The sequence below is a fragment of the Acomys russatus genome, chromosome 28 (assembly GCF_903995435.1).
Source record: "Acomys russatus chromosome 28, mAcoRus1.1, whole genome shotgun sequence".
NCBI lineage: Eukaryota > Metazoa > Chordata > Mammalia > Rodentia > Muridae > Acomys > Acomys russatus.
This window is the reverse complement of record NC_067164.1, coordinates 22,773,826-22,788,426: the sequence shown is the minus strand read 5'-3', so window position 1 is coordinate 22,788,426 and position 14,601 is coordinate 22,773,826. Positions and strand designations below refer to the sequence as shown.

The window sequence follows — 14,601 nt, the reverse complement described above, 5'->3', positions numbered from 1 at the left end:
CCACCATAGAGGTTCCCTGTTTAAACAATCACTTCTTAAACGAATTAGTGTTGTTCCACCCTGGACCTTCTTTATTGTTACGCTGCAAAGCCTTGTGTGTTCTGCTTAATGATGCTAATCTCTCTGAAAGTCATAGCCACTTATTCTCAACTCTAACTGGCATCTACCTCCCTTTCTCATCAAAACTGGGCTTTTTTTAGATCTCAATGATCTTGCTTACTGTTACTTTGGATGGAAGTAAGTAGTAAGCGCCACAGAACCTGGATATTAATGCATCTTGAAATCTACTCCACCGAACAACTTACTGAATTTAGCTTAGCTCACATTTTCAGGACAAGGCAAACACAGCCAGATTTTTTTTTTTTTTTTTTTTTTTTTTTTGCTGGTTTCTTATACAAATGACCTCTAAAAGCTTAAGATCCCAGTCTCTACTTTAAATATTCCTGTTGGCAGTCTGTTTATTTGTTTTGTTTTGTTTTTTGGCTTGAAACGGTCTACATTTTATTACTGGACAAGCCACACCCCCAATTTAGACAGGACTAAGTCCCCCCCCCCCCCCCGGGGTTAAAAATGGATTCAGTATAAAGCCTCAGTCTGGCCACTCTGAATCCTTACAGTCCCAGCTTCGTTCTCCTCAGTGTCTTCTCTTGGAGTTGTACCTGATCTTGTTACCAGTTTTCATCCGAATCCATTGAGGAATAGGCTGGTTTTGCTTTTGTTTCTTGGCCAGGAATCACTTGATTCTGAAAGTCTTGTGAGAAGACATGACAAGAAGCCGAGTTTGACGCACAGCGCGTGATGGCGGAGGAAAGGAGAAGAGCTGCGGTCTGGTTTTAAAACATCATCTTAGGACCTCTCTAGAACCAAGGCTTCAAACTCCTCCTCAACATTATTCTTGTAAACCAATTCTGTCACCTACTTTCTGTATGTTTAGTTTTCTTGTCACTGTGACTAAATACCTGGCAGAAATAATGCAAGGAAGGAAAAATTTAGTCAGGTTTACAAATCCGGGGATATAGTCCATTGTGGTAAGAAAGTCATGGTGGCAGGCGGCTCCGTGGTGGCAGGAGTATATGGCATCATGTCAACTGTCTGGAAGCAGACACCAAATGGGGAGTGGGGCTGTGATGGGGGCGCTTTCAGCAAATATGGCCATTTGGACCTTCTGTGTTCTGCTTGACAAAACCTCTCCTGTTCCCTCCGTTTCGGTGATTTCTCGAAAAACTCTCCAGGAGACCTCCTGTCTTTAGGTTTCTCAATAACCAGATATAGATCTGTTTCACCTAAGTTAGTGCCTGGTCTCGCTGTCTCACGCTTCTAGGAAACTGCCGGCGCAGCGCCACCTGACCATGAAGGGAACATTGTGCGGTTCCCCCTTTGCCCCCACCCAACATCCCGCCTTGTGCGTATAAGCAGCTTGAGAAAAATAAAATTTTGTCAGCTTGATCAGATCCTTTTGATTGCTGTCCGTTCTTTGCGTCTCTTGTCCCCCATTCTCTCCCTAGGGGTCCGTGGGTGTCGGTTGATTGTCCGGCTGGCCCGGGCAGAGCTGCCCCTTAAACCTCTGTTCGTGTCCCCAGCAACCGCCTTCCTCCAGCTAGTCTCCACCTCTGAAAACCTAGCTAGGGACTAAATGCTCAGACAGTTGAGTCACATTAGCACTGTGGCACACCCCACTTGGAAATTAGGCCTAGTCTGGGCTTGAATGAGATTGATTTTAGTTGTATCTATGTTTGACCCAAATATTAAACATGAAAGCGTGTTTCCTGGATGTTAGGGGAAATGACATGGAATCATATTTCTTGCATTTTTTCTACTTCATACTCAGACTTAATCCAGAGTCTACTTTCTTCTTGATTATTATGAAGATACCATTTCTTTCTTCTTTTTTTTTAAAAAAATATTTATTTATTTATTACATATACAATGTTCTGTGCCTGCATACCAGAAGAGGGCACCAGCTCTCATTATAGATGGTTGTGAGCCACCATGTGGTTGCTGGGAATTGAACTCAGGACCTCTGGAAGAGCAGCCAGTGCTCTTAACCACTGAGCCATCTCTTCTGAAGCTCTTTTGCTCACTAGGCAGAGCTCACTGTAGATGACACCATCATTATTATCTCTTACTATTTTTTATTATTATCGTCATCATGACGTGCATCATGTTGCACTGTGCCTATCAATGGCGTTATCCTTGCCGAGCACTGTCATGTACAGCACGATGCCATCAAATTGTCAAGCTGACTTATTCTTTAGGGTGTGATATTGTAGGAGACAGGGAGTTTAGAGACAAGCAAAATGTATGGAAAGCAGGCCATACGTGGAGGTTCACATTTGCAAGTACTGGGAAGGCTGAGGTAGGAGAAGTGCCCCAAATCCAAGGCCAGGCTAGGCAAAGCGCGAGGCCCTCTCTCAAAAATGAAAAAATTAAAATCGACCAGATGTTTAATATGATTACTTACTCATCATTACATCCTATTCTTATAGAAATACTGAAATGTATGTAGACAAAATCGCACATCTTCATTAGCTTCAAAACAAAGAGAGGGCAGTGAAAGAGGCATAAATACAGTAACACAAGCCACACATTATCAACGAGCTGAGTAGTATTCCATCATGTAAATATACCACAGTTTCTTAGTCCATTCTTCTACTGAGGGGCACTTAGGCTGTTTCCATGTTCTGGCTATTATGTATAAAGCAGCTATGAACATGGTTGAACATATGTCCCTGTTGTGTGGTAGGGCATTTTCTGGGTATATTCCAAGGAGTGGGATAGCTGGGTCTTGAGGAAGCCCTATTCCCATTTTTCTGAGAAAGCGCCAGATAGCTTTCCAAAGTGGTTGTACTAGTTTGTATTCCCACCAGCAATGAAGGAGTGTTCCTCTCTCTCCACATCCTCGCCAACATGTGGTGTCATTTGAATTTTTGATCTTAGCCGTTCTGATGGGTGTAAGATGGAATCTCAGTGTCGTTTTGATTTGCATTTCTCTGATGACTAATGAGGAAGAGCATTTCTTTAAGTGTTTCTCGGCCATTTGATATTCCTCTGTTGAGAATTCTCTGTTAAGTTCCAAGCCCCATTTCACAATTGGGTTGTTTGGTTTTGTGGTGTTTAATTTCTTGAGTTCTTTATATATTTTGGATATTAGACCTTTGTCAGATGAAGGGTTGGTGAAGATCTTTTCCCATTCTGTAGGCTGTCGCTTTGTTCTCTTGACAGTGTCTCCTGCCTTACAGAAGCTTCTCAGCCTCATGAGGTCCCATTTATTAATTGTTGACATTAAGGCCTGGGCTGTTGGTGTACTGTTCAGGAAGTTGTTCCCTGTGTCTATGTGTCCCAGGCTCTTCCCCACTTTTTCCTCTAACTGAATTAATGTCTCTGGTTTTAAGTTGAGGTCTTTAAACCACTTGGACTTGAGTTTTGTGCATGGTGACAAATAAGGGTCTAATTGCATTTTTCTACATGTAGACATCCAGTTAGACCAGCACCATTTGTTGAAGATGCTATCCTTTTTCCATTGAATAGATTTGGCTTCTTTGTCAAAAATCAAGTGAGCAAATGTGTGTGGATTCATCTCTGGGTCTTCAATTCGATTCCATTGATCCACCAATCTATTGCTTTGCCAGTACCATGCTGTTTTAATTACTGTTGCTCTGTAGTACAGCTTGAGATCAGGTATGGAGATTCCTCTGGAGGATCTTTTGTTGTATAGGATTGTTTTTGCTATTCTGGGTTTTTTATGTCTCCATATGAATTTGAGAATTGATCTTTCAATATCTTCAAAATATTTTGTAGGTATTTTGATAGGGATTGCGTTGAATTTGTAAATTGCTTTTGGTAGGATGGCCATTTTTACTATGTTGATTCTCCTGATCCATGAACAAGGTAAATCCCTCCATCTTCTCATGTCATCTTCAATCTCTTTCTTTAGAGGTTTGAAGTTTTTTTTTTGAATAAGTCCTTCACTTGCTTGGTTAGAGTTACTCCTAGATATTTTATATTGTTTGTGGCTATCGTGAAGGGAGTAGTTTTCCTAATTTCTTCCTCTGCCTGTTTGTCATTTGTATACAGGAAAGCTACTGACTTTTTTGAGTTTATTTTGTATCCTGCCAATTTGCTGAAGGTGTTTTTCAGCTGTAGGAGTTCTCTGGTGGAATTTTGCAGGTCACTTATGTACACTATCATATCATCTGCAAATAAGGATAATTTGACTTCTTCCTTTCCCATTTGGATCCCCTTGATCTCCTTTTGCTATCATATTGCTCTGGCTAGAACTTCAAGAACTATATTGAAGAGATATGGGGACAGAGGGCAGCCTTGTCTGGTTCCTGATTTTAGAGGGATTTCCTTGAGTATCTCTCCATTTAATTTAATGTTGGCTGTTGGTTTGCTGTATATAGCTTTTATTATGTTTAGATAAGTGCCTTGTATTCCCGATCTCTCCAGAACTTTGAACATAAATGGGTGTTGGATTTTGTCAAATGCTTTTTCCTGCATCTAAAGAGATGATCATGTGGTTTTTCTCTTTCAATTGTTTGGTTTTTTGAGACAGGCTTTCTCTGTGTAACAGCCCTGGCTGTCTTGGACTCACTTTTTCGAGGCTGACCTTGAACTCACAGATATCTACCTGCCTTTGCCCCCTGAGTGCTGGGATTAAAGGTGTGCCACGCCCAGCTAATTGTTTCTTTTTAAAAACCAGGTTTACTAAACTGGAAATTGTAAAAATGGCAGAGGAGTAATGAAGCTTTAGAAGCAGACTCCAATGAAAGAGCTTGTACCCACCTTTGCAGGTACGTTGTTAGCATTTGGACTTACATAGTTTAAAAAGGTGTTTCTTGTTCTGTGTAACAGGAAATGTAGGGTATTTTCAGCCTTTTTGTTTTGTAATGTTTGTCTTCTATTTCCTGAGAAGTGTTTCTTATATTTTGTGAAGTGTGTACACGCACGCAGACTTACCCACAGCTTCTGATTACACTGGTTACTGACTGCTTCACATGTGAGCAGTTTCATTCTGCAGTTTATACATGAGTATTGTATTATATATTTCTTTAGTGTCAATGAGACAATAACTCATCGGCATCATGTGATTTTCCTCTGGAATTATTCAACCTTCCACAAGGAAATGAGCGGGGTTATAGAATTACACCAAGTCCTGTATCCTTTTCTTCTTTGCCTGAATATATTCATTATCCCCAAGAGACGGATGAATGAAGCTGTGGGTACCTTAGTCTTTAAAGCTTTATTACAATTTAGAGGCATTAAAAAAAAAAAAAAAGAAAATGGAAAAAATCTTATCAAAGGCTGATCATCATATCCAACAGCGGAATTTTCCATTTAATGGCAATGAAGAATAAAGATAGGTATTATAAAGATGTGACTTCATTACCAGTATCAGTCAGCATCCTCAATTCTAAAGAGTTGAACAGAGCTTTTAAAAGACTGTCAGAATACAGAATTGACAGTTGGGCATATCCCTGGAGAAGATGAAGTGGGTCTAAGGCCTTCCAGGTCTATTAAAAAAAAAAAAAAATGCAGGCCAGGGCCACAGCCTATTGCTCACTCCAGATTTCAAGGCTCCTCTTGTTTCTGTCTGTGGCTTCTGCCTGTTCTCTGGTCCTCAGAATATGGATGGGCTGAGGATATGGCCGGAGAACACAGAACTGCTGCAGAAAATTCAGTCACTTGCCGTTTTGCCTCACATCCCCTCCCTACCCTGAAGCATCCTCTTTTAAGATGCAGGGTTGAACATTTGTGGCACAGTCCTTGAGCTCCAGGGAAAGATAAGGCCACCCCCAATGCCTAGTCATTCCTGAGAGACATACCAGTGATCCAACACCCCCTGGTAGACCATTGGCTTATAGCTCAGTTATGGGTCATTTTCACAGATGCTGGGAGCCTGGGCTAGAATCATTTCTTTGACTCTTAAGAGAGGTTACGGGAGAAATGCCTGCTCTTCCTCGTGTGTTTATGGTGTTGGTTTTGAAATGGCCACAGTTAGCATAGAGTAGACACACGGGAAGAGAACTCAAGAGAAATGAGCCTGAACGTCATCACTGCTTTTCGGGATACGAGCTAATAAGTTTTCTGAATTGTTCTGCTAAATAAGGCGAGCTGTTTCTTGTAGCAAAACTTGTCCCTCCTGACAGAGAAGTGAGGTCCACCTCAAGCCCAAGTGGTTCCTAACTGGGTAGACCCTCCACAGAGTCTGGTTCAGGTCCTTTTGTCTCTTGAGCTCAGAGAGAGCTACAGAGATGGTCCGCTTCTATCAGGACTGCTTTAAAGCCATGGCTGTGGTTCTCAGCCTGCAGTTGATAAGCTTCAAGCATTCCTCCGAAGGCTGCACCTGACAGGACGAAGCCTCTAGGAGCAAGAGGATTAGACTCTGATGCCTGCTTCCAGAATTGCCTGTCTCGGTGTCTCTGAGGGTGTAGAATGCAAAGGAAGAAATGTTTCTCTCATACTGGAGGCAGCATTTACTGAGAAGTCCTGTCTACCCATCTCGGGTGGCCTGTTGGGCCTTTGTCAGATGAAGGTGGAAGCTCTTGTGATAGAGGCAATTTGGAATGTTGTGGTCAGACATAATAGTAGAGCTGGCAGGATGAGTGGGTCCAGGGAGAGGGGCTGAGTTGCATGCCAAGGGTAAGATAGATGACACAGGTTTTGATGCAGAACAGATAGACATAGCGGGGAGAACACATTGCATGAACAACGGAAGTTTGAAATCAGACTGTTTTCTTTAAACTGTACTGTCAAGATGTGACCAGTAATTTTCACTTTTGGTTGAGAACCGGGTGGGGCAGGGTACTGGGAAGTCATACTTTAGCTGTGACAGCTTAAAGAAATACTTTTAAAGCAGCATTCTAAATATTCAGCAGGTTTTGCAGGCATATATATAAGTGTGTGTGAGTGCATGTGTGTATGTATGTATGTATGTATGTATGTATGTATGTATGTATGTATGTATCTTCCTGGTGGCCTTGGACTTCTTTGTTCTAAATTTAGGACTTTTTCCTGTTAGAGAGTCACCAGTCTGACATAAAAAAGATTTGAAAAACACTAACTTTTTTGTAACCTCTTGGGCAGTGCCAAGTAGTTATGGCATTCATTCACAATGCAACGGCCTCAGAAGCTTTTGCCCATCCTCTTCTCCAAGTCCAACCTACAGGAGCCACTTGGCTCTAATTGTTCCTGTCCTGAACTTCTCCAGAATTTCAAACATGGCTCTTCTTGACTTGACTTAGTTTTTGGTCTCTACTATGCTTCTTTCTGGGTTTAATTTCTTTCTCTAGAGTAAGTTCTGCCTTTTTTTCCCCCTAGAAAACTCAACCAGGCCAGTATAGGACTCTCTTATTTTCTCTTACATACAGTGACACAGCAAGGTGCAGGAATTGTGCTTGAGTTTTGATGAGCTTGTTCTTAGGAAGGCATGCATGCGCGATGTGTTAGGGGGTGACATGCATGCGTGATGTGTTAGGGGTGACATGCATGCCGATGTATTAGGGGTGATGGCACAGCCCTAGGGAGCACTCTCAGCTAACATGTAAATTGAGAAAATGTGAGAGAAAACCAAGAAAAAAAATGGGACAGAGTCTAGGAGCTATTGGCTTAGAATTCTAAAGGTTTGATTAGTTATCCGGCCTCTGCAATAAAGGATTCTCCATAACATCACTTTAAAAAAATTTTTAAATTTATTCACTTATTTATTTCCGAGGTGGTCTCACTGGAATACTCTGTCCTCCATCCTTAGCTTTCTAATGCTGGGAATGTAAGTGTGTGTCACCTTAATATAACTCTATGTGACCAACATCTGCTGCTGCAGCATTATTTCCCACCAGAGCCTCTCTGCACAACAGCACTCTCTGCCACCAAAGATTTTTGGCAGCGGACTGGCATCTCCACTATGTGTCTTGTCAGAGGAATGAATGGGCTTTTCCAGAATGGGTTGGAGGACAAATAGCAGAGAAATCAATGAAAAGACGATAGGATTTCCTTTCTAGACAAGAGCTGTTGAATCTTTGAACTAGGGCCATAGTGGGAATTGAGAGCCTTGAAACATATTCTAGTAATTTCTGGGTAGGGAGGATATGGGGTTGTTTTTCAGAGTAGGAGAAATAGACAGAAGACAGCATATATGGATGAAAAGTTGACATTTGTTATGGACATGTTGAATTTGAGGAGCCTAAGGGATAGTCACTTAGAGTGTTCATCCAGGGTTTGACTCAGGCAAGTCTGCGCATCAACAATAGAGAGCATAAAGGAGTTACTGGAGCATACACAGCCGTGGAACACACTCTGGAGTGATGATTTTGTCTAGGAAAACATATACCCCTGAGGGTATCGGGGTGATGGCAGAGCACTGGGCAGGGTGCTCACTTGACAGGCGAACAAGGAAGAGGAAAATAAGCAAAAAGGCAGAGACTCAGAGAACTGTTGGTTTAGAGTCCTATTAGACTACTTCAAATGTAGTTCCTGGTCCAATTTTACAAGGAGAGTGATGGCCACAGTGTGCCTTAAGGAAGGCCTCACCCATGAGAGGGTGTTGATGGGAAAAACCATTTACAATATGGAAGAGGAGTGTAGTTTTAGTTCCAGAAGGAATAGTGAGGAAGCAAGCTTGTGTCAGTATAAACAATAATTGAACAAGTGTTTGAAAATGGAGACTAGTCTATCTTGTTTGGAACAAGCACCCATTATTAGAATGTGTCTCAACAGCGGTAAGCACACACACAGACAGACACATACACATACACACACACACACAGACACAAACACATACAAGCACACATATAGACACACACACCATCAAACACACAAACACATACACAGACACACACAGACATACAAACACACACAGACATAAACACACAGACATACAAGCACACACACAGACATATAAGCACACACACACAGACACTCACACAGACACACAGAAATACACACAGAAACACACTCAGACACATACACACAGACACACACAGATAGACAGACACTTAGACATAAACACACAGACATACAAGCACACACACAGACACAGACATATATACAGACACACAGACACACACATAGACACACATAGACATACAAACACACACACACAGACACATACAGACAGACAGACACAAACACATAGACATACAGGCACACATACAGACACATACAGACAGACATACACACAGACATACAGACAGACACATACATACATATAGACACACAGACACAAACACACAGACCTACAAGCATACACACACAGACACACACAGACATGCAAGCACATACACAGACATATATGCACAGACACACAGACACACACACAGACATACAAGCACACACACACAGACACACAGACACACACTACTGTGTTGAGTCTAATGACTGCTGCCCATGTGCACATGGGTGTAGGGCTACGCTCTGGAGCACAGGCATCTGCCAAGGGCCGCAGCCCTGAAGAAACCCTGCCTCTTCCCTCCCCAGCAGCTGTCAACTGCCGGTAACTCCTCAAGGAGGGTCAGCATTTCAAAAAGCCTCATGTCATGTTCAAGCTGGCTTTTCGTTTGTTTGCTTTCCCTCCCTTACATGAGGTACAGGTCAGCGGCTGGCTTGTCGTTGGTGTTATCACGACACTCCCCTGACTCTGGTGGGTTTTTTGCCCTGTGATGAGAGTCGGACAGGACTCAGAGACAAGGCCAGACACATCCCACACTTTGTTGACGAGGAAAGGAAAATTCACTGTTACCTTTACAGAGTATGAACTAAGGGTCTGCATCTGTTTTTTGTTCCTGTGAGAGTCCCTGCTCCACTTCAGAGGAATGACATTTTGTTCTGAAGAGGCTCGAAGTGAATGTGACTTGAATGCCTACCACGTTGACATGTGCACTCATGAAAGTTTGTTGAGAATCCCTCTGGGAGACAGTATCTCAGTACTGAGTCAGTTTTGAGGCCTTGAACTGAGCAGTTGACATAGCCTCCTCCAGTAAGAATATGAGGGCACAAAGTCCTATGGGCATCACCAACATTTATTTCAAAGGCTGAAAAGAAAGCCAGTGTTTTGCTTAGACGGTAAAAATCCAAACCCCACCAGATGGTTAGGGATGGGTGTTTTATTTTCAAACTCTAGGAACGAGAGCCGGCCCTGCAGTCTGGCCAGTGGTTTGCCATGTTTCTGGGAGTCGAGGGTCCAACAGTGACTCTGCTTCCAACTAAAAATAACTTTTTCATTCAAATCTCATCTTCCAAGATGCTTCAGTGAATCCTCTCCGGATCATTTGGAAGAAATAAAGTTACACATTCTCTTCATCTGCCCCTCTCCGGTGTGTGTGTGTGTACACACGCGCATGCATGTAAATCACAGATATATAGCTTATTGATTGGCTTACACAATAGGGTCTGGATATTCCAAACTGGGCTATCTGAATGTTGAAAAGGAAGAGAACCCAGTAGCTGCGTCAAACCCACACACACACACACACACACACACACACACACACAAGCTCTAAGAAACTCTGAAGATAGCTTATATCTTATAGTATCAAATCTTCAGCTAAGACTGTCGCTAAATAAAAACGAACATAATCATCTCATTAGTGTGCCAACTTGTTTTAATATGTAATAAATAGTAAAATTGGATATATATACACCAAAGAATTATTTAAAATAATCTTATGGTTTATTGTCAGTAAATACGTCATTTGCACATCTATTTTATAGCCTGTATGCCCGACAGCACATGACAATTTCTTGGGTGACAGAGGGTCAGAGCTTAAAAAGCCCTGTGCTAGAGTCCCCAAGTGTTTCTGATATGGTGGGCATCTGACTTCTTTAACTTTCTTGTTAGTCTCCCCCTGTCACACACTCTTCATGACAGGGGCTTTTCTGTCTTGTTTACTGAGTGCTACTGGAAGTGTAGCCCGCGTGCTAATTCAGCACTTAACAAATAATAGTGTGTGCTCTGCACCCTTATCGCATCCAATCCCGCGGAGATGATCCCTACTCTCCCTGTGGTCAGTTTCTTAGACTTTAGCCAGTAAAGAGGAAGTTACAGGAGTGAGATGGTGGGAGACGCTTTTGCTGTTGGTGGATGAGTTTAGTAACTAGGTAACTATGACAGATGAGGGATCAGAACCAGCAAGAGGGTGTGGGAAGGAAGTGAACAACAGTTAGAAAGCGTACTCTCTCCTCAACTCCTAGTTACTCTCCTTGTTAAGTGAGGGAGTCTGACACATGGAACTCCAAATCTAAAGCCCCTTTCTGATCAACAGTGGGATTCTGGTCCCTAGAGGAAGTTAAAAATCTCTGGCTTATAATCAAGGAAAGACGATTTTGCTTAGACTTGCCAACTTGTACAGATGACTCTTGATTTTTTTAGGACTTATTTTCATCTTCATTTTGCACATGCGTGTGTGCAAGTCATGGGTGTGCAAGCCATGGATGTGCAGCTGCCTACAGAGTCTGGAAGAGGGAGTCAGATCCTCTGGAGCTGGAGTAACTGTGGTTGTGGGCTGCTCGACACGGGTGTTAGGAACCAAACTTGGATCCTCTGGAAGAGCAGCAGCAAGCTCTTGGCTGCTGAGCCATCTCTCCAGCTCTTCTTGAGATTTTTAATCACAACTGTTCCCAGGCATTAAAAACACACTGGTAAGGTGCCTTGCACTTCTTTCAGCTTTTCCTTGCCAAGCACTGGTTTTCTAACTTAAGTTTGGAATATGACTGTCTTTTTTTTGTTTGTTTGTTTTTTTGTTTTTTCGAGACAGGGTTTCTCTGTGTAGCCTTGGCCATCCTGGACTCACTTTGTAGACCAGGCTGGCCTCGAACTCACAGCGATTGGAATATGACTGTCATTAAAATAGTCTGGCTCCTTCTAGTCAAAGTTGGAACCCTCCAACGTCTTACTCTTAATTTAACAAAGCAATGTTTATCTTCACTTATTTTTCTGTCTAATCCTGATCCACCAGTGTCCACTCCCACACCAAACCCAATCTCCTCTGGCTTCTATATTTCAAAATTATAATCAATAGAGAGCTATAAATGGATTTCGTTGGCACATGGCTTGTGTGTAGCTACACATCTTTCTCCTTCTATTTATGGTATTAGTGAGAGATTGACCAGCATGGACACTTTTAATTTGAATTTCTAAAATTCCTACCTTGGAAAATTTCTTCTGAAGTTAAAAAAAAATGTATGTTGTGATTCATAACATTGGAAAAATTAGTTATGCAGTAGCAACAAAAATAATTTTGTGGTTGGGGGTCTCAGCATCAGGAACCATTGGTTAGTCATAAAGGCTGCATATTGAGAGGCACACAGGTTTGTTTCCCACTTTCCTATGTGACCAAGCTTTCCTATGTGACACTTTCTACCTAACTTTCCATTCTTACAGTGAGAGTCCGAATTCTGTTACCCCATATCAGTATTTCTAGAAACTGTGACTGGCCCTGGGGTCCTGTGCTCCCATGGGTGGGATGCCATCTGGTTGGTCAGTCATGCATTCTTGAATACTTCAGCTGGATTTTCTTGCTTTATTTTATGGTGCCTCATGTGAGTAAAATATTAATGTGTAAAAGATAAAACTTTCCGGATGTCTTGTTTATCTGAAAAATTTACTGATTTAGACCATACCACATAAAATGACTCTCAAACCCCAAGGGATAAATAACTATCTTAATTATAAATTTTGGCTGATTTTTTTCTGACAGATGGAAAGGTCAGTGAACCATTCATACATTTTCCAACCGAATTACAAAGAATATTTTGTTTTGAATTAGGTTTTGATTTGTAAGTTTGAAGCGATCTGACTGTAGCACATGGTGTTGTTTTCCTCCAGGTGTGTCTGCTGGGAATTTGGCTGTAAGACAGCCCCCTTATGTCTTCCAGCCCATACAATCCAAGGAGTGATGCTTAAAAAAAAAAAAAAAAAAAAAAGGATTTCTTTGTATTTGTGCATGATTGATTGTCATGTATGTGAAGGTGCCCCTGGCGGCCAGAGGAGGGTTTTGGATCCTTTGGACTGGAGTTTCAAGTAATTGTGAGGCACTTGGTGTGGGTGCTGGGAACCAAACGTGAGTCTTCTGGGAGAGCAGGAAGTACTTTTAACTACTAAGCCCTCTCTTTATACTTATAGTCCTTCTAAGTTTGGAGACAGGGTTTTTCTGTGTAGCCCTGGCTGTCCTGGACTCCCTTAGTGGCCCACCGGGGTGATTATAATGGTTAACCTTGGTTGGATCTGGTATCAGCTAAGAGATAAATGCAGGGCACACCTGTGAGGGATTGCCTTGAGGGTGTCAATTGACGTGGGAAGACCCACCCACTGTGGGTGGGACCATTCCCTAGGACGTGATTCTGGACTGTATGGGATGGAGAGAATGACGTCAATACTGGCAACCACTGCTGTCTCCTGACTGCACGTGTATGACAAGCTGCTCTGAGGTGCGGCTACCTGGACTCCTTTGCCCTGATGAACTGTAATCTGAACTGTGAGTGGAAATAAACCCATCCATTTTGAAGTAGCCTTTTTTTTTTTTTTTTTTTTTTTTTTCCCTTTCTTGAGACAGGATTTCTCTGTGTAACAGCCCTTGTCCTGGAACTCACTTTATAGATCAGACTGGCCTCCAACTCACGGAGATCCACCTGCCTCCACCTCCTGAGTGCTAGGATCAAAGGTGTGCACCACCATGCCCGGCTCTTGAGGTTGCTTTTGTCAGGGCATTTTATCACAGCTATAGAAAGTAACTAAGACAGTGGCTTTCTCGAGGCGGACTTTGACTCTCCAGCAGGCATGCACAGGATTGCTGGTGCAGCTGTAGGTTCTGGGTCTGGTATGCTTGGAACAATAAATACCTAGGTGCAGGCAAAGTTGTGTTTTGATGGTTTGTGTGCTTGCGTAGCATAGAGTGCTGTGTGAAGATGAGGATTTACTTACGTGAGGATTATCCCAACACTGCTTCTTTTTTCCTTCTTAAGTCACTACCTTTTCTAAATATTCTCATTTGGTTTTCCAGCCCACTTCCCTGGGTACCGTAAGATAGAAGGAACCTAGTTGTCCAGGAATTACTAAAAACACCTCTAGAGCATGTGAGGGGACGCCTCTTCCTTGTCCTGATTTTTATACCTGTGATGGTTCCTTGTAATGGGAGTTTTGGCATCTTAAAAAACCCAGTTATGTTATACAAACATGTTTTTGTTTTAATCCCAGGTGTGAGATATGGGGTTGCTTCACATTGCCCACAGCAGCACACTATTTGCCTGGTGTGTGCTCTGGCAGGGGTGTGATCCTGCCAGCTGAAGATAGTTTAATTCTAGGGACTCTAGAGAGGTCATTAAAAAAAATAGAAACCCAGAACCTCAAGAGAAGAGGTGTTCCTCCTGCTGGTTCCTGCTGCTGCTGCTGCTAGTTTGCCAAGTGGTCGAGAGAAAAGAGACAAGAGGAGGCTGAAGATGCCCTGACAAGACAAAGAGTAGATTCGGCCCAGGAACTCAAACGCCCTGAATCAGCAGAGAGGAATCTAAAAAGAACTCAATTCCCCTTTCCCCTCTAACCTTCTCTCTCTTCTACCTAGGGTTGGGGATTTGGGAGGGATTAGGGTGGGATAAGGCCCGCTTGTTGGC

At 42.6% G+C, this 14,601-nt stretch overlaps 1 pseudogene; it reads right to left on the bottom strand.

Annotated features, from left to right (window-relative positions):
* Positions 1 to 611: 611 nt before the first annotated feature.
* Positions 612 to 766, bottom strand: LOC127210964 (60S ribosomal protein L39-like; annotated as a pseudogene).
* Positions 767 to 14,601: the final 13,835 nt, after the last annotated feature.